This window comes from Chiloscyllium plagiosum, unplaced genomic scaffold, assembly GCF_037043375.1.
Source record: "Chiloscyllium plagiosum isolate Xiang-an unplaced genomic scaffold, Cpla_swu_hap1 HiC_scaffold_27, whole genome shotgun sequence".
Classification (NCBI taxonomy): domain Eukaryota; kingdom Metazoa; phylum Chordata; class Chondrichthyes; order Orectolobiformes; family Hemiscylliidae; genus Chiloscyllium; species Chiloscyllium plagiosum.
Genome location: NW_028270165.1, coordinates 20,596,429 through 20,616,496, shown reverse-complemented (window position 1 = coordinate 20,616,496; position 20,068 = coordinate 20,596,429). Strand labels below are relative to the sequence as shown.

At 46.1% G+C, this 20,068-nt stretch overlaps 1 pseudogene; it reads right to left on the bottom strand.

Moving 5' to 3' along the window:
* LOC148143372 (uncharacterized) overlaps positions 1–20,068 on the bottom strand; it is a 68,257-nt pseudogene that overhangs the window by 27,328 nt on the left and 20,861 nt on the right.

Here is a 20,068-nt window from a genome sequence, read left to right as displayed (position 1 = left end):
CCCCATGTCTGTCTGTTCTATAACACGACTCATGGTCCGACCATAATCTGTACAAGTGCTTGTTTTAGCAAAAATGCAACCTCTTACTTTTATTAAGCCTCTCTCTCAAACACATACTCTATCTCTCAGACAGACACGCACACACCCCTCAACACTCTCTCACACTCTCACTTTCCCAAGCATGTACACACACACTTCTGCGCACACTCACTCTCTCATGCACGCACACACACTATTCTTTGGGGTGAAATTGTATTGGCAGAATTATATTTGCAGATTATTCAATTTTGTTCAAAAAGCACACAATCTGCAGGCAGTCAATGCATGTAATATTTTACAAATTCCGACTTTGGAAACAGAACCAGTCTGATTCAAAATTGGAATACTGACAGACTCAAATCTCACACCTTTAATGCATTGTCTGAGCGGAGATGTCTTTTTTTTATAAAACCTTAAGTCATCTCAAGAAAATTGTTACATATTAATGAACCAAAGCCCGCACCCATTCTAAGAGATGAAGATTATCTAAGTTTGTTCAATATATTCTATCAGTTGCATGACACTGATCTTTTGATATAAGTTGTGTGTCTTATGATGCTGTTCCATGAGGCTTATGTGTCGATGAGGCAAGATGGTACAGATGAGGCGATGGAGAATTACAGATCACTGAGGAAGGATTGAAAGAGAGTTAAGAAGAGCAAAGAGAAGACACGAGCAGTCTTTAGCAAATAGAATAAAGGAGAACCCTAAAGCTGTTGAAAGGTATGTGAGGAATAAAAGGATGATGAGGGTAGGAATAGGGCCAGTCAAACACAGAAGTGGGAAGTTGAGTGTGGAGACTGTAGAGATCAGAGAGGTGCTAAATGAACATTTCTCATCAGTGTTCACTCAAGAAAAGAATGAGGTACGAGATATTAGACTAGAAAGGATCGAGGTTAGTTACACACAGGTGTAATTCGAGAAGGAGTGAAAGTGGACAAGTCCCCTGGGCTGGATGGGATTTATCAGAGGATTCTCTGGGAAGCTACGGAGGAGATAGCAGAGCCTTTGGCATTGATATTTGAGTCGTCATTGTCTCCGGGTTTAATACCTGAGGAGGATTGCAAATGTTGTGCCCTTATTCAAGAAGGTCAGCAGAGATGACCTAGGTAATTATAGACCAGTGAGCCTTAATTCGATTGTAGGAAAGATTTTGGAAAGGATTATAAGAGATAAGATTTATAATCATCTAGCAAGCAACAATTTAATTTCAGATAAGTCAACATGGTTTCATCAAGGGCAGGTCGTGTCTCATAAACCTCATTGAGTTTTTTGAGAAGGTGACCAAGCATGTAGATGAGGGTAGGACAGTTGACGTGGTATACTTGGATTTCAGTAAAGCCTTCGATAAGGTTCCACATGGTAGGCTGATGGAGAAAATGCAGAGGCATGGAATTGAGGGTGATTTAGCAGCTTGGATTAGAAACTGGAAGAAGGCAGCGAGTGGTGGTTGATGGAAAATATTCAGTCTGGAGTCCGGTTACTAGTGGTGTTCCACAAGGATGTTTTGAGACCACTGCTGTTTGTCATTTTTATAACTGAATTAGACGCAGGCATAGGTGGGTGGATTAGTAAATTTGCAGACGACACTAAAGTCGGTGGAGTACTGGACAGTTTGGAAGAATGTTACAGGTTGCAGGGGGACTTGGATAAACTGCAGAATTGGGCTAAGAGGTGGCAAATGGAGTTCAATGAAGCTAAATGTGAGGTGATGCACTTCGGGAAGAATAACAGGATGGCAGAGTAGTTGGTCAATGGAAAGATTCTTGGTAGTGTGGATGTGCAGAGGGATCTTGGAGTCCATGTGCATAAATCCCTGAAAGTTGCAACCCAGGTGGATAGTGCTGGTAAGAAGGCATACGGTGTGTTAGGTTTCATTGGTAGAGGGCCTGAGTTCCGGAACCGCAATATCATGCTGCAACCATACAAAACGCTGGTGCAGCCACCCTTGGAATATTGTGTAAAGTTCTGGTCGCCCAATTACAGAAAGGATGTGGAAGCATTGGAAAAGGTGCAGAGGAGATTTACCAGGATGTTGCCTGGTCTGGAGGGAAGGTCTTATGAGGAAAGTCTGATAGACTTGGGTCTTTTCTCATTGGAAAGAAGGCGGCTTAAGGGGGGATTTGATAGGGACATACAAGATGATCAGAGGATTAGATATGGTAGATAGTGAAAGACTTTTTCCAAGGATGGTGACGTCAGCTTGGACGAGAGGGCATAACTACAAATTGAGGGGTGATAGACTAAAGACAGATGTCAGAGGCAAGTTCTTTATGCAGAGAGTGGTAAGGGCGTGGAATGCCCTACCTGCTAAGGTAGTCAACTCAGCCACATTAGGGAGATTTAAACAATCCTTAGATAAGCGCATGGTTGATTTTGGGATAGTGTCAGGGAATGAGCTGAGAATAGTTCACAGGTCGGCGCAACATCGAGGGCCGAAGGGCCTGTTCTGCGCTGGATTGTTCTATGTTCTAAACTTAGTGCAGGAGGCGGAAAGAAATGAGCAGCTTTAAAACAAAAACCTCTTGGAGCTCAAAGCTTTCAATGAGAGTCTGAGCCCGGTGTTAAGTTCAGGTAACCTTTATTGCAACCCAACTTTGTTACAGCTTCAGATCCCCCAGCAAAAAGGCAGAGAAAAAGTAGTTGCTTTTTGAACAGCTCAAGGTCAAAGTGCACACACCACACCACACCTCCCCTCCTCTCCTCTCCACCCCTCCCCACCACCCACCACACTGTCTTGACTATTGGCCAGCACCAAGTTGTCCATTTGTAATTGGATCCTTAGTACAGCCGTAACCCGGAGGAATTGCCTCACTCAGCAATTTCAACCCATACCCTGTCTCCAAGTAAGTTTCTCCCCGCTCATTTGTCAGGAAGGGGCAGTGTAGAGTCAACCACACTGCTGTGGGTCTGGAGTCACGTGTAGGCCAGACCGGGTAGAGAATGCAGCTGGAACAATTGATTGAATCCTTTCCCACAATGGCGGTTCCCTTCCCTAACAAGGGAGATGGTGAATCAGATGGGGGCTTTCTCCCCTGCACCACCCTCTCCCTAAAATGGTCTCATCGTTAGATTCCGAACTCCACATTTCTGACCAAATAACAATTCTGCCATCTGTCGTGGTGGGATTCAAACCCAGGAGTCCCCGGAACCGGGTTGATAGTCCAATCGATGGCACGTGAACTCGCTGGTGCTTCCGCAGGTTGGAGGAGCATTTGAAGCTCTTCCTGCACTGAGAACAGGTGTATAGCCTCTCCCCCGTGTGGACCTGCTGGTGGGTCAGCAGGGTGGTGGCCTGCGTAAAGGCCTTCCCGCGCTCGGGGCAGCTGAAGGGCCTCTCCCCCGTGTGGACCCGCTGGTGGCTCAGCAGGGTGGTGGAATACCTGAAGGCCTTCCCACACTCAGGGCAGCTGAATGGCCTCTCCCCTGTGTGGAACCGCTAGTGGGCCAACAGGGCAGAGAAAAACACGAAGGCCTTCCCGCACTTGGGGCAGCAGAAGGGCCTTTCCCCAGTGTGATCCTGCTGGTGGGCCAGCAGGTGGGAGGAATGTCTGAAGGCCTTCCTGCAGTCGGTGCAGGGGAATGGCCTCTCCCCGGTGTGACTGCACCGATGAGTCTCCAAGGCAGGCGGGAAACGGAAGCCTTTCCCACAGTCGCTACACTTCCACGGTTTCTCCACGGGGCGGGATTCCTCGGGTTTCTCCATGGCCAAAGCTTCAGCTGCACACAACACGTGTAGAGCCCCTCCCTGCTGTGAAATCCCCTTTCCAGGCCGTATAACTGTTTCAGGCTCCACGCACAGTACGCTGCAACAGTGGGGTCTCTCGTCCAGTCCCACTGATGCTGAAAACATACTCAGACAGGAACCAAAAAGCTTTGATCCCTCTCACAGAAATCACGGTCGAAAATGTTTGCTGGCCCCAGTGGATTGAGTGACTGTCAGACATTGACATCAAAATGAGGACCGGAGTTGCTGGAGAGTCAGTCGAAAAACGTGTCGCTGGAAAAGCACAGGGGAGTCAGGCAGCATCCGAGGAGCAGGAGGGTCAATGTTTCGGGCATAAGCCCTTCATTTGTTGATTTTGAAACTTCCCTCTTCAAATCTTCAAAAACTCTGTCAGAATAGATTACAAAGCTCATCACCGTCAGTGCAGGGTAGAAATTCTGAACAAGCAATTCTACTTTTTGCAGAACATTCTTTTCTTTTGTTATTCCACAAAATTGAAAGTACCATCCCACTCTCTCTCCCCCTCTGTTCTCACTCCGCTCTAACTAATTCTCCTGAAGGTGCTGATTCAGGATCTTTCAGGGGCGGAAAAGCAAAAACATCAAGACTGACATCTCTCTGAATTTTGAATACCTCCACCTGAAAAGTTAATATCTTTCACAACACTGGTATACTGCTGAGAGTGAGCAGGTCTGATTTTGGGAAGCAAAAAGAAAGTGTCAATTCAGGGTGAACCACGCAGCTTCTTGAGGAACAACCAGACACAAAATGGTTAATGTCCCCGGGAAGGTGGGAGCAAAATGAGACGTCAAGGCATTAACACCGGCATTAGAGAGAAAGTGAACCTATTGACGTGGCAAAAGTTAGTGGAAAGCCAGAGTCATAGAGATATATAGCACAGAAACAGACCCTTCTGTCCAACACGACTGTACTGACCAGATATCCTAAATCAATCTAGTTCCATTTGCTGGTATGTGGCCCATAGCTGGGTTCATCCCCACCTCCTGTCCTGAGACCTTGATGCCTCCAAGCTGACCCTCAAAGGTTCGGTTTGTCCCTCCATTCTTTCCCAGTTGTCTTTTGTAGGTTTTGAAAACTTTCCCAATCCTCTGAGTATAAGATTTGGGAAGTTATGTTGTAGCCGTACAGGACATTGATTAGGCCACATTTGGAATATTGTGTGCAATTCTAGTTTCCTTACTATCGGGAAGATGTTGCGAAACTTCAAAGTGTTCAGAAAAGATTTACAAGGATGTTGCCAGGGTTGGAGGATTTGATCTATAGGGAGGCTAGGGCTGTTTCCCCTGAGCGTTGGAGGCGAAGGAGTAACCTATAAAATCATGAACGGCATGGATAGGATAAATAGACAAAGCCTTATCCGGGGAAGGGGGTCAGGGTAAAAGAGTCCAGAACTAGAGGGCATATGTTTAGGGTGAGGGGAAAAGATACAAAAGAGATCTGAGGGGCAACTTTTTCACACAGAGGGTATTACGTGTATGGAATGATCTGCCAGAGGAAATGGTGGAGGCTAGTACAATTGCAACATTTAAAAAGACATCTGGACAGGTATTATGAATAGGGAGGGTTTGGAGGGATATGGGCCAAATGCTGGCAGGTGGGACTAGATTGGGTTGGGATATCTGCTTGGCATGAACGGGTTGAACCGAAGGGTCTGTTTCTATGCTGTACATCTCTATGACTAGTTGGACTAAAGGGTCTGTTTCTGTACTGTATGACTCTGGAACTGGTCTTAAAACCATTTTATAAGACCATAAGACATAGGAGTGGAAGTAAGGCCATTCGGCCCATCGAGTCCACTCCGCCATTCAATCATGGCTGATGCGCATTTCAGCTCCACTTACCAGCGTTCTCCCCGTAGCCCTTAATTCCTCTAGACAACAAGAATCTATCAATCTCGGCCTTGAAGACATTTAGCGTCCCGGCTTCCACTGCACTCTGTGGCAATGAATTCCACAGGCCCACCATTCTCTGGCTGAAGAAATGTCTCCGCATTTCTGTTCTGAAATGACCCCCTCTAATTCTAAGGCTGTGTCCACGGGTCCTAGTCTCTTGCCTTCCCCCACAAAATTCACTGCTGTGTTGTTCAAAAATCAGATGAACTCAGCCTTGAATATATTCAATGACCCCCTAACTGCAGGAAGACATCCCCATTTCTAAACTCAATTCCTCTTGCCAATATACACTTGCCTTGTTGATTGCTTGCTACACCTGTCTGACAAATGACAGTGACTGGTGTAGAAGGACGCTGAGGCCTCTTTGTCCATCCACACATCATTCCTGATAAAGGGCTCGTGTCCAAAACGTCAACTCTCCTGCTCCTCGGATGCTATCTAACCTACTGTGCTCTTCCAGTACCACACTTTTTGACTCTGATCTCCAGCATCTGCAGTTCTCACTTTCTCCACATTCAAATAAATACATCTCCATTTAAACAATGTACCTCCTTTCTGCGTTTTTTTCCCCACAGCCAAGGCTATAACTTCATATTGTGGTACTGCATTTGCCATATGTTTACCAATTGTGGTCTTCTCTATATCTGAGAGCGAGTGCAAACTTGGGGAACGATTCGCCGAGCATCGTAGCTGTGTCTGCAGAGGGGACCAGACCTCTCAGTAACCACCCATTCCAATTTCCCTTCCCACCCCCCTTTCTGAAATGACCATCTTTGGCCTCCTCCATTGCCACAACGAATCTAACCGCAAATTGGAGGAACAACACCTCATCTTTCGGGAAGCCTGCAGCCCAAAGGACTCAACGTTGAGTTTTCCAATTTTAAAAAAAACCTCCCTCTCCATTCCCTGACTCCATTCCCATCCCCGTCCTCCTCCCTGCCACCAACCAGATTCATTCCTCCCATTGACCAGCCAAGTCGTACCCTATAACTGTCTCGACCTATCCCCACTTCACCACCACCACCCCTTTTATCTGCAGCTTCTGCACCCAGCCCCAGCCCTGAAAAAGGTTTACACCTGATACGTCGACTTCTCCACCATCTGATACCTCCTGCCTAACTATTTTGCCAATTGAGACACAGACCTGGATCAACGTTTCCGGAGTCTGTCCCTCCCGGATTCAGTCTCTTTCCTTTCAGTTGCTGCAAGTCAACAATTGAAACCCAGAATGAAAAAGATGGAAAAGGGGGCGAGATAAGAGAGTGCCATACTCACATATCTGGGACACAGGAAGGAATTTGCAGTCTGGGTAAAGCTCAATCTTTACTCAAACAGAGAGGATCAGGGGTCGCAGCTTGAGAAGCTTATAGTCCAACTTTCGCATTCAGAAAATGGGCTGGCTCTGATTGGCAGGAGTCCTCCAATGCTGCCTATTGGTCAATCAAAAGACGGTCTCGCGCCTTTTTGTGCGTACAGCGATGAGCATGCTCAGTGTTTTGCTGACACTGACCAGCATGCGCACTGCGTTGCTGACACCGACCAGCATGCGCACTGCGTTGCTGACACCGACCAGCATGCGCACTGCGTTGCTGACACCGGCAAACATGCGCAGTATGCTCTACGGGGATGTTGGTGTTACTGACAGATTGTAAGTGTCCAAATGCCAATAGGGGGAAAAAAGATAGAGCCACAATTTTTTTCCCTATGGCTCGATATTTTATTCCTTTTGCATTTTGTCTGGCTGCTCAATTTTTGTATGTCTTTTCCTCTTGTTGTGGGTTGAAACTTTATTGCTGGAACAGCACAGCAGGTCAGGCAGCATCCAGGGAACAGGAGATTCGACGTTTCGGGCACAGGCCCTTCTTCAGGAATTTCGGCCTGTGCCCGAAACGTCGAATCTCCTGTTCCCTGGATGCTGCCTGACCTGCTGTGCTGTTCCAGCAATAAAGTTTCAACTTTGATCTCCAGCATCTGCAGACCTCACTTTCTCCTCTTGTTGTGGGGGCAAGGCGCCAAGATCAGAACTGGAGGGCATAGGTTTAGGGTGAGAGGGGAAAGATTTCTGAGGGTCCTTAGGGGCAATCTTTTCGCACAGAGGGTGGTATGTTTATGGAATGAGCTGCCAGAGGAAGTGGTGGAGGCTGGTACAATTGCATTATTTAAAATGCATCTGAATGCGGATATGGATAGGAAAGATTCAGAGGGGTAAGGGGTGAAATGCTGGCAAATGGGTCACTAGATTAATTTAGGACATCTGGTCAGCGTGGACTGAACGGTTTGTTTCTGTGCTCTACAACTCTGAGTCTATTTTTAGATAGGATGGAAAATAAAGAGCATGAAAGCATGGGAAGGGTTAGAGCATGGAGACCACTGCCAATTTGTTGCAAAGGATAGTGGAAAGCTCTCACACTAATTAGCAGAGTAAGGTTGAGGCTGAAAGGTCACTATGGTAAGATGAGATGACAGTCAGTAAAGTTAGCCTCACCTACTAAATATGATTGACAGGATTGGGACAATAAATATTTGGGACATGACATTAAATATCTAATTAATAATTAGTAGAGTCAGCCTGCTTGAGACTATTGATAATAAATATCTAATCATGACATTTGGAAAATGTTAAGTAGGGTCTGGAATGCAAGACCATTGTTCCAAAAGCTGACACTAAATCTCTAACCGTGACATTAGAATAACATTAAGTAGAATGTAGGAAAAACTATAAGGGCACAACTAAAGAGATAATGGGAACTAACATCACTGGTTTATTGTGTAGCTAGCGTGAGGTATTTTGATTAATATAGTTGGACATGCTGATAAGCTAACAAACACACTGCTCAGCTGGAGAAAGCACTGCCTCCTCTGTCCAGGAGTAAATTCTGGAAAGGTGGTATTGTTCATAGGGAGGGGGATAGTCTCCGGCTACATTCTGATATCTATCAGCTAGTAAATGGGGCAGAACTATGGAGTTTAATCTCCAGGCAGTTTGGGAAATTTAATAAGGGAAGGAAGTAAGCAATAAATAGTAGATCCCTACCAAGTGCTGAGGAACAAGGCTCTGTCCAAGTTCAGAGATCCCCGAAGGTATCAGTACAGGTAAAACGGGGGATGAGGAAGGCATAGATTTGTACTTTTTCACACAGAGGGTGGTGCGTGTGTGCAATGAGCTGCTGGAGGAAGTGGTGGAGGTTGGCACAAATACAATTTTTAAAAGGCAGCTGGATGAGTATGTGAATAGGTAGGATTTCGAGGAATATGGGCCAAGTGCTGGTAAATAGGATAGATTAATTTCAGATATCTAGTGAGCATGGATGAGATGGACTGTTTCTGTGCTGTACAGCTTTATGGCCATCCACTTCATTTTGAAATATTTTCACTACCACTTGGAACACCCTGTTAGGGTTCAGAGTGTGCCAGGTCCTGACACCTCCCTCCTCACAACTCCTGTGTATTTTAAATCAATAATACCGTGTGTATGTTCCTGGGTTGATACTTTAAACACACAGACACATACAATATGATCAGAATTTCTGTTCGGTACAGACAGTGATGACTTGTTTCAACTTTGCTAACAGGGTATCAGAAGGGGAGGATCTGCAGACAGAAATCTTGGAAGAAATTCCATAACAAGATCTGACAGGGTCACTCAATATCATTGGGGGGGAGGGGGGGAGGGGTTGAGTCTGGAAAGAGAAATCCATTCGACCTGCTTCAAAAGGTACTGGACATCAGTGTGAGCAGAGAAGCACTCAGAAGCAGCCAGTGAACTGAGCTTTAACTGGTTATACAGAATGAGTGTGTGTGTCCCAGTGAGCTAACTATGGGAAGGAGCTTTAACCAGTTATACAGACTGAGAGGGGGGTTGGGGCATTTATTTTACCCTGGAGCATCAGAGCCTGAGGGGTGACCTTAGAGAGGTTTATAAAATCATGAGGGGCATAGATAGAGCAAATAGCCTAGGTCTTTTCCCCCCAGGGTGGGGGAGTCAAAAACTAGAAGGCAGAGATTTAAGGTGAGAAAGGAAAGATTTAAAAGGGGCCTAAGGGACAACTTTTCATGCAGAGGGTTATGCGAGTATGGAATGAGCTGCCAGAGGAAGTGGTGGAGGTGGGTACAATTGCAACATTTAAGAGGCATTTGGATGGGTATATGAATAGGAAGGGTTTGGAGGGATATGGGCCGGGTGCTGGCAGATGGGATTAGATTGGGTTGGGATATCTGGTCGGTATGGGCGGGTTGGACCGAAGGGTTTGTTTCCATACTGTACATCTCTATGACGAGCACTCGGAGCGTGGCTCCTTCATCAGGTGGTTGTGGAGAATAAAATCATAAGGCACAGAATGGATGGAAAAACATTACAATGCACTGAAATGATATATTGAAAAACCCTGGATTGTTAAGTCTTTCATCTTTTAGTATGGGCTGCTCGTATCATTCATTTGTAAATCCCGAAATTTCCTGAAAGATATCTTCTTTAAATAACTCAAGGTTTTATATGAAAAGGTGACATCTCAGCTCTGACAATGCATTAAAGGTGTGAAGTCAGGGTCTGTCTGTATCCTAATCAGACTGGTTCTATTTCCAAAGTGGAATTTACAAAATATTACATGGATTGACTGCCTGTATATTGTGCATTTTTTGAGAAAAATAGAATGTATCTGTAAATACAAATTCATGTATATGTGTGTGAATGAGATAGAGAAAAGTCTATTTCGTGCTGAATATCCCGATGTCTACTCGATAACAGATGCTTTAATTCTGCTGGTGTAAATATTGTTGTAAATCATAGTTGGGTATGAATAGTTAGATGTTAGGATGAGAGAATGCCTCAAGAGGGGCACTATAAGAATCGTGGGAGAGCCCTATTTCTGGTTTACTTCCTCATGAACAAACATTAAGCACGAGCATTTATTTATTTCTAATTTTGTTCTGTTTTTCTTGTTTGATTCCCAGCTAGGACTACACTCTGTGTCTGGATAGTTGACAGGCTGGGGGATTGTGGCTTGGTTTTGATTGATTGAACGTTTTATTGTTCCAGAAGGTGTGGGGTCAAAGCTTGAGCAGAAATCCAGCAGAGCAGAGAACAGACCAATATGTTACTCTGTGGGTACAGGGACATCAGAGGACAGAGAAATCAGGACCTGAATCCAAGCTGACACCAGACCTTCCTGTGATCAGTGCTTTGATGAGCAGCACCAAGCCTCTACCTTCACCAAGCTTCCCATTTGACAATCACCTCGACATTCAGGATCCTGAAGCCATGCCTCTGTAAGGAGTCTCCGGTCATAATTATCTCTTCAATGTGTGCAATTTTGTTACAATGCACCACACATTCAGAAACATAGTTTTTCGTTTCAAGTTTTGTGATCTTCAGAATTCAGTTTTGATTGCTGGTACATTTACTCACTTTGTCCCTTTCTATCGTTCTCTGATGTTCATTTTTCACATCACTACATTGCTGATTGGCCATGCTAAATTGCCCATAATATCCAGGGATGTGTAGGTTAGGTGGGTTAGCCATGGGAAATACAGGGTTATAGTTTCATAGTAAAAGAAGTAGGAGTTGGCCATTTGGCCCATCTAACTTGCTCCACCATTCATTATGATCATGGCTGATATATCCACCGTCTGAGATCCTCCTCACTGCATTGTCCCAACCACCCTTAATTCCCCTAGCATGCAAGTACCCATCCAACTGTGTTTTGAATATACTTAATGAAGATGCCGCTACTGCTTCCTTGGGCAGAGAATTCCATAGATTGACTGCTCTCTGGGAAAAGCAGTTCCTCCTCATTTCTGTCCTAAATCTACTCCCCTCAACTTGAGGCCTGGTCTCATCCAACAGCAGAAATGACTAGCTAGGGTAGGGCTTCATCCCCACAGTGCAATGAATTGCCACTTTCCACCAAATTCTCAGATGTACTCACTCAGTTGCTGTCTCACAAACGAAAGATTTCATTGTAACGTCTTTTGCTCCCAGTAAGGGCACACCATCTTGGAAAGCTGCTCTGAAAGTCCAACCACACTTCTGCATTCATCGAAGACAATTCCAGTATTACAGCACAGAAACAGACCTTCCGCCCCAACTCGTCCGTGCTGGGGGGAATATGTTAAGCTAGATATGCTTGCAAGCAGTTACAAGTAGCTGCATCTTGCTTCTGCAAAAATCGCAAGGCAGAATCATGAGGGTATATTCCAAAAAATAACTAACTGAAAAGGGAGGTGGTCGACTGGTAGAAGCAGATGTTTTGACATGACAGTAGCAATGGTCACGCACATAGGGAGTTAGTATGAACAAGGTAACCAAATAAGACCCTGTGTTGCATCAGCAAAAGTAATAAGACCCAGCTATCGGGTGGGGGGGGGGGGGGGGGGGGGGTTGCACACTACAGACAGATGTGGTAAAACGATTAGATTAGCAGAAGTAAGAAGGGAGTCTGGAACAAACTCAATCTTCATTCAGAGAGAGAGCAGCAACTTCCGAAACTCGTGTTCCAGCTTCTGCATTCAGACAATAGGAAGGCTCTGATTGGCAGGTGGACCAGTCACCTTCCGGTCCTCCAGTACTCCTGATTGGCCCATCAAAAGAAAGTCGCGAAGCGTGCCTTGCGTGCACTGAGCAGCATGCGCAAGTTCATCCTGACGCCGGCGAGCACGTGCAGTATGCTCTCTGGTGATGAGGCTGTTACTGACAGAATTTAAGTGTCCAAATGCCAAGAGAAGTGAAAAAGGGGGGATGCATAATTTTTTCCCCCTGTGATATTTACCTTTCCTATACACCCCAAGACTTTATAAATCGAAATAAGGTCACCCATCAACTTGTGGTCGTCGATAGGGCGACCAGAAGTGTCCTCAGTCCTCTCCACGTGGTCTCACCAATATCCTGTACAACCACAACGTGATGTCCCAACTCCTGCACTGAACGGTGTGAACAATGAAGGAAAGTGTGCTAAACGCCTCTTTCACAATCCTGTCTACCAATGATGCAACTTTCAAAGAACTATGTCCCCGGTTTGGAGATGCCGGTGTTGGACTGGGGTGTACGAAGTTAAAATTCACACCACACCAGGTGATACTCCAACAGGCTCATTTGCAAGCATTAGCTTTTGGAGCACTGCTCCTTCATCAGGTGGTTGTGTCTTATGCTCCTGCTCCACAAACACCCCATGAAGGAGCAGCGCTCCGAAAGCTTGTGCTTCCAGATAAACCAGTTAGACGATAACGTGTCGTTGAGAGATTTTTAACTTTATGTACCAGAACCACTCCACGTTGCCCCGCCTCCCCCCATGAATATGTTCTAGAACACGATGCAGGGCCCTACCATTAACTGTACAAGTCCTGCCCTTCCTTGTTTCAGCAAAATGAAACCCCTTGCCTTTGTCTGTCACTGGCTCAGACGCACACACAGCCTAACACTCAAACCATATCACAGGCTTATACTCCATCTCTCACACACACTTCATTAGCATATATGCACAAACTCGCATGCGCGCACACACATTCACACATGAGTCTATGGGGTGAATTTGCATTTGCAGAATTATATTTGCAGATATATTCAATTTTGCTCAAAAAGCACACAAACTGCATGTAATATTTTATAAATTCCTACTTTGGTTAATAGAACCAATCTGATTCAAGATTGGGATACTGTGAGAGGTAATTTCGGTTTAAACTTTAAGATGTGCCTGGACCACAGACTGATCTATAATAAAAGACAAAACTTTTGTTTCTTTTCTAACAACCATTTTATATACTCAAAAGTAGAATAGTTTAAATTGTGCAGAATGCTGACAATTTGTGAGTGATAGTAAAAACAAGCAGGCTCTTGATTGATGAAGCCACTAACACAGACAGGGAAGGATGAGTCCTTGACTGATAAGACTGCTAGCACAGACAGAGAAGAATAAGTCTTTGACTGATAAGACTACAGGGTGAGAAAAACAACAACTTTAGAGACTCTGAAAACATTTGTTGCAGACTTTGTGATAAAAATAATGATGTTTTTAAGAATGTGAACCTCATGGCTTGTTGGAGCCAAGGAGAGGAGGGACTTGTGCTGTATATAATGGGAGACTTTGTAAGCCTCAGCGCGCCTTTTCTTTAAGGGTGCCCGACTCTGCAGACTTGACTTGTTAATAAAACTTTGTTTTCCTGAATTTGTCTAGAGCGATTATTGAGAAGCGATTTTCGTTTCTAACAACTTGGGGGCTCGTCATCCGGGATCAACACTCCGGCCGCGAGGGGATTTGAGGAAGGATATCGGAGAAGGTGCACCCTGCTGAGTTCAGCAGTCCCTGATTCCTTGCTTGTCGCCCCGCGCGGTTTGAGCGAGTGATATCCGGGAGGCTCAGGAAAACAAAGGAGGGGTGTACCCGAGGCAGTGGGGACGGTTAACGATCGAGTAATTTCGGTGCACCGAACCCAGGTAAGAAAAAACTTGCGGGGACCGTGTTTCCGGAGGACTGGGGACCTACGGGGTGCCTGTGGATTTTTTTCTACAGAGATGTGGGACTCAGGAATCTAGAGACCGGGGCTCGCCTGTGAGGGATTTTGCAGAGAACGTGTTTGAGGAGGAACGTGTACCTACGGGGTGCCTGTGATTTGTGTCACAGAGACGTAGGACACAGGAATCCAAAGACCGGGGGTGCCTGCAAAGGAACCTGGGCGATCACGGGACTGAAGGTCCGGGAATTGGCTACATTGTGATAGATTATCACCGGAAAAATACGAAGTCCTCGGAAATGGGAAATAAGGGATCTAAGGTGATTAAGGGAAAGGTAGGCTTAAACAGGGACAATGACACATACCCCGGGGTACCTGACGATAGTCCGTTAGGGAGAATGCTAAATAATTAGGATCAGGGTGGAAGAAAGGGAAAATCTAAAAGGAAGATGGTAAAATACTGTCAAAAGTGGTCCCAGAAACCTATTCAGGGCGACTCAGTGTGGTGGCCTAAATTCGGTACTGACGAAGACTGGGTCCGGCAAGCCCTCATTTTATATGTCAATTCAAAACCTGATGTTAATCTGGAAGAAAGTGATTATGCCCTTTGTTGGCTGCCGGTTACGATATCTTGCCAAATGCAGGTAACTAATAAAGACTCGAAAGGGCAGAAAGAATGGGACCCTTTAGATCACTTACCGCCGCCCTACGTGACCCCGTCTGCCCCACAGAATGTTCCTTCGGGTGACGACGATTCAGGGGAAGGGGAAGAAAATGGGGAGGAATCACAAACTACCTCAGGGGTACAGACCAGATCTCAAGCTGAAAAGTGTCACAGACAAAACCCTGTCTCGATTGCAAGAATGAATCCACTCCGGGAAGTGCCCATGGGGGGCGAGGAGGGAAGGACGGGATATGTGAACGTTCCCTTGACGAGTACTGAAGTACGGAATTTCAGGAGGGAGATGAAGGGTCTACTAGAGGACCCCATGGGACTTGCTGAACAATTGGATCAGTTCCTGGGTCCGAATACTTACACGTGAGAAGAGATGTGTTCCATCATGAAAACATTGTTCTCGAGCCAGGAGCGTCAGATGATACGACAAGCTGCGCTCTTGGTCTGGGAGAGAGAGGGGGGAGAAGGAGGGGAGCAGAAGTTTCCCCTCACCGACCCCGAGTGGGATAAGAACACGGAGGGAGGACGGCGCAACATGAGAGACATGCGGGAATATTGGATAAAAGGAATAAGACACGCAGCCCCGAAGGGGCACAATTTTACCAAGGCCTTTGGTAATCATCAAAACCCGGAGGAAACCCCTACGGACTTCCTAGACAGGATTAGGAAGAATTTGCAGCAGTTTGCTGGGGTGGACCCTGAGACGGACGTGGGGCAACAACTCATACGGGTAGAGTTTGTATCAAAAGCCTGGCCGGACATACGAAAGAAGTTAGAGAAAATGGATGATTGGGATAGTAAATCTTTAAGTGAACTACTACGGGAGGCGCAAAAGGTGTTTGTGAGAAGGGACGATGAGAAGCAAAAGAAGGCGACAAAGATAATGATGCAAACGGTGCAACAAATGACAGCTGGAAGAAAGGAAAAGGGAGAGCCGTGGCAGAAACAGGAAAGGGGAGAGTCGTGGCAAGAGCAGAGGAAAAGAGAACCATGGCCGGAACAAAGGAAGAGTGGAGGAACGCGAGACCGCGACAGGGAAACGAAGAGGACACTCAGATGTTACTATTGTAATGAAGAGGGACATTTTAAACGGGAGTGCTCCCGCTACAAGCAGGAGGTGAGGTCGTACGCCCTCATGGAGGAAGATTAGGGAGGTCGGGGGTTCCTACCCTTGGGGCAAAAGGACTATCGACAGCAACCCCTGGTAAACTTGAAAGTAGGGCCCCAAGGATCGGAGATCACATTTATGGTGGACTCGGGAGCCGAAAGATCAAGTATAATCCAAATACCCCCCGGCACCCGAGCAGGAGGAAAAGTTATGGGGATATCTGGAATTGGAGGACAGAAATTACAAGTCCCAGTGGTGGAGGACGTGGAAATTGGGTATGAAAACAGAACTACTAAACGAGACCTCCTTCTACTGCCATCGGCGGGGTTTAATTTGTTAGGAAGAGACTTGCAGGTCAAACTAGGGATCGGAACGGTACCAAATAACGGGGAAATGGTGGTAAGGTTGTTCGCCCTCACCGAAGAAGATGATCAACAAATAGACCCGGAAGTATGGTACCGAGAGGGGAACAGAAGGGGTCTAAACATCAAACCTCTCCAAATCACCATGTTACCAGGAAGAGGCCCGGTAAGAAGGAAACAATACCCGATTGCTATGGAAGGACGGGAGGGGTTACAACCTGTGATAGAAAGATTAATCACAGATGGACTACTGGAGGAATGCATGTCCCCTTTCAATACTCCAATACTCCCTGTGAGGAAGCCGGACGGGACATATAGGCTGGTGCAAGACTTGCGGGGGTTGAATGAAGTAGTCCAGGCTAGATACCCGGTGGTACCTAATCCCTACACGTTAATGAGTAAAATTCCCCCCGAACATGAATGGTTCAGCGTAATAGATCTGAAGGATGCTTTCTGGAGTTGCCCCCTTGACGAAGAAAGTCGGAACCTTTTTGCCTTTGAATGGGAGAATCCCTTCTCAGGACGAAAGCGACAGTTAAGATGGACGGTCTTGCCGCAGGGATTCACGGAGTCACCCAATTTGTTTGGACAAATACTGGAGCAGATCTTAGGAGGATTTCGATGTAACGCGGAGAATCAATTGCTCCAGTATGTCGATGATCTCTTACTCTCAGGACCAAGAGAAGAGGAGGTACGAGCAGACACCGTTGCCCTGCTGAACTTCCTGGGGAAACAGAGTCTATGCGTCTCCAGGACAAAACTCCAGTTTGTGGAGCGAGAAGTAAGATATCTGGGCCATCAAGTCAGTAAGGGGCACCGCCGTATCACGCCAGAACGAATATCAGGGATTACGGGTATGCCAATACCCAGGACGAAGAAGGAAGTCAGACAATTCCTGGGACTAGTAGGGTATTGCCGGATATGGATTGAAAGTTACACCACTTTATTAAAAATTTTGTACGACAAACTGGGACAAGAAGGACAAAAGGTGGACTGGTCAGATGAGGAGGAGCAGCGATTTAATATTATCAAAAATAAACTGATTCAAGCTCCGGTATTGGCTTTACCCACCCTGAAGGAACCGTTCCAGTTATATGTCAATAGCGCCAGTGGAATTGCCCAGGGTGTGCTTACTCAGCTGCGGGCAGGGAAACGTCAGCCGGTTGCATTTTTGTCAAAAATGTTAGACCCTGTGTCATGTGGATGGCCGACCTGTATACAGGCAGTGGCAGCTAAACAACCCGTCTTCACCCAGGGGGAGATTGATAAAATGGATCAATTGGGTGCCCGGCTAGATACTAACGGGAAGTGGACGGTTCCTGATGGGAGACAAGTACTGAACAAACAGATCACCCGGGGTATTCTGCACCGATTACACCATCAGACCCACTGGGGGGGTGCAAGCCATGTGTGACACAATCCTGAGAGACTATGTATGCAGGGGGATATACACATTAGCCCGACAAGAGGTAGTCGGATGCCCCACTTGCCGGCGTATTAATCAGAAAGCCATGCGTTCTATGCCAGCTGGTGGTCAGCCCCTAGCGATTAGGCCATTTCAGAGGATCCAAGTCGACTTTACAGAATTACCCCCAGTACAGAGATGGAAATATCTGCTAGTAATAGTAGACCATTTCACTCACTGGGTAGAGGCTTTCCCAACTGCCAAAGACGATGCACCAACCGTGGCCCGACTGTTGTTAGAGAACATAATCCCGAGATATGGCATAATGGAATCTATCGACTCCGACTGCGGGACGCATTTTATTTCTAAGCTACACCATTTGATCTGTAATGCCCTGGGTATCCAATGGAAATTCCACACACCCTGGCATCCTCAGAGTTCGGGTCGAGTTGAGAGAATGAATGGCACGCTCAAGACCCAATTGACTAAGCTGATGTTAGAAACTAAGTTACCCTGGCCAAAGTGCCTGCCCATTGCCCTATTGAGGATACGTACGGCACCTCGCCGAGATGTCGGGGTTTCCCCCTATGAAATGCTGTTCGGATTACCGTATTGGAGTAAGGTTGATGGATGTCCCACTCTACAAGGGGGGATGTATTTATCCGAACCTATTTACTGGCCTTATCCCGTTCTTTTGCAGAACTCCGGAGGAAAGGTCTCCTGGCTCAGACTCCGCCGCTCGACTTCCTCCTGCATAAGGTGGAGCCCGGAGATTGGATACTTGTTAAGACCTGCAAGGCCGAAAAGCTCCAGCCGCGGTGGGAAGGTCCGTTCCTGGTTTTGTTAACAACTGAAGCAGCTGTCCGGACGAAAGAAAAAGGGTGGGTCCACGCATCAAGGATAAAGGGGCCTGTTCCGCCTGAAGAAGAAAGCACCTGGACATGCGAGCAAGGGGACAAGCCGTTGTCGGTAAAACTGAAAAGACAGCAATAATGAACTCTACTTGGACTGTATTGGTGGGGATATTGATCAGTTTACTCCTGTATGTGGGGGAGGGTGAGGGGAGATGTGACAAATGTCGAACTACAGTAAGACTTGGGATTCGAATCTATTCGGGATCATTTGTGTCCCATTCCTATGTGGACGATAGGTGTTACGATGTGAGTGCACGCCATGAATGTTGGGAGGATGGGAGACCCTATTATCAGGTATATAATAAAGGATACGGTGGCAAAATCCATGGATGCCCTATAAATGTCCGCTGGGTGTGTATCAGCAAAACTGGGAGGTGGGACCTATCCTCCGTGTTGCTCAGGGAGCAGGTTTACAGAGTCAAGGAGACCAAGATACAGATCACTGATCGGGGGTTGGGGTAAGAGCAAGACCGTCAGGGCACGGTCGTACTCCCTAAAGTGCCATCTGTATACGCAGAGGGAGAAGGAAAGATTGAACTCCCTGATGTTACACAAAACCTGTTTATTGATCTCACCTCTAGAATAGCCACTGTTTTAAATGTTAGCAGTTGCTGGTGGTTGGGGGAGGCATGATTCTTCTTCTCGTATCACCCTGCCTAACTCCCTGTATTCAGTTTTTAATTCAGGAAAATATTTCCCGACTCCAGGCAGTGGTGGTTCCACAACATGGGACGCGGGAACTTAAAGTGATGTTGCTGCGAAAGACCAAGGATTTCCCGGGCCCTTGAGGCAAGGGGGGGCTTATCTTGGTCAGGCACATCTTAAAGAAAGAAAAGGGTGGAATTGTGAGAGGGAATTTCGGTTTAAACTTTAAGATGTGCCTGGACCACAGACTGATCTATAATAAAAGACAAAACTTTTGTTTCTTTTCTAACAACCATTTTATATACTCAAAAGAAGAATAGTTTAAATTGTGCAGAATGCTGACAATTTGTGAGCGATAGTAAAAACAAGCAGGCTCTTGATTGATGAAGCTACTAACACAGGCAGGGAAGGATGAGTCCTTGACTGATAAGACTGCTAGCACAGACAGAGAAGAATAAGTCTTTGACTGATAAGACTACAGGGTGAGAAAAACAACAACTTTAGAGACTCTGAAAACATTTGTTGCAGACTTTGTGATAAAAATAATGATGTTTTTAAGAATGTGAACCTCATGGCTTGTTGGAGCCAAGGAGAGGAGGGACTTGTGCTGTATATAATGGGAGACTTTGTAAGCCTCAGCGCGCCTTTTCTTTAAGGGTGCCCGACTCTGCAGACTTGACTTGTTAATAAAACTTTGTTTTCCTGAATTTGTCTAGAGCGATTATTGAGAAGCGATTTTCGTTTCTAACAGATACAGACTCGAACCTCACACCTTTTATGCAGTATCTGAGCTGAGACGTCACCTATTTTTATAAAACCTTAAACCATCTCGAGAAG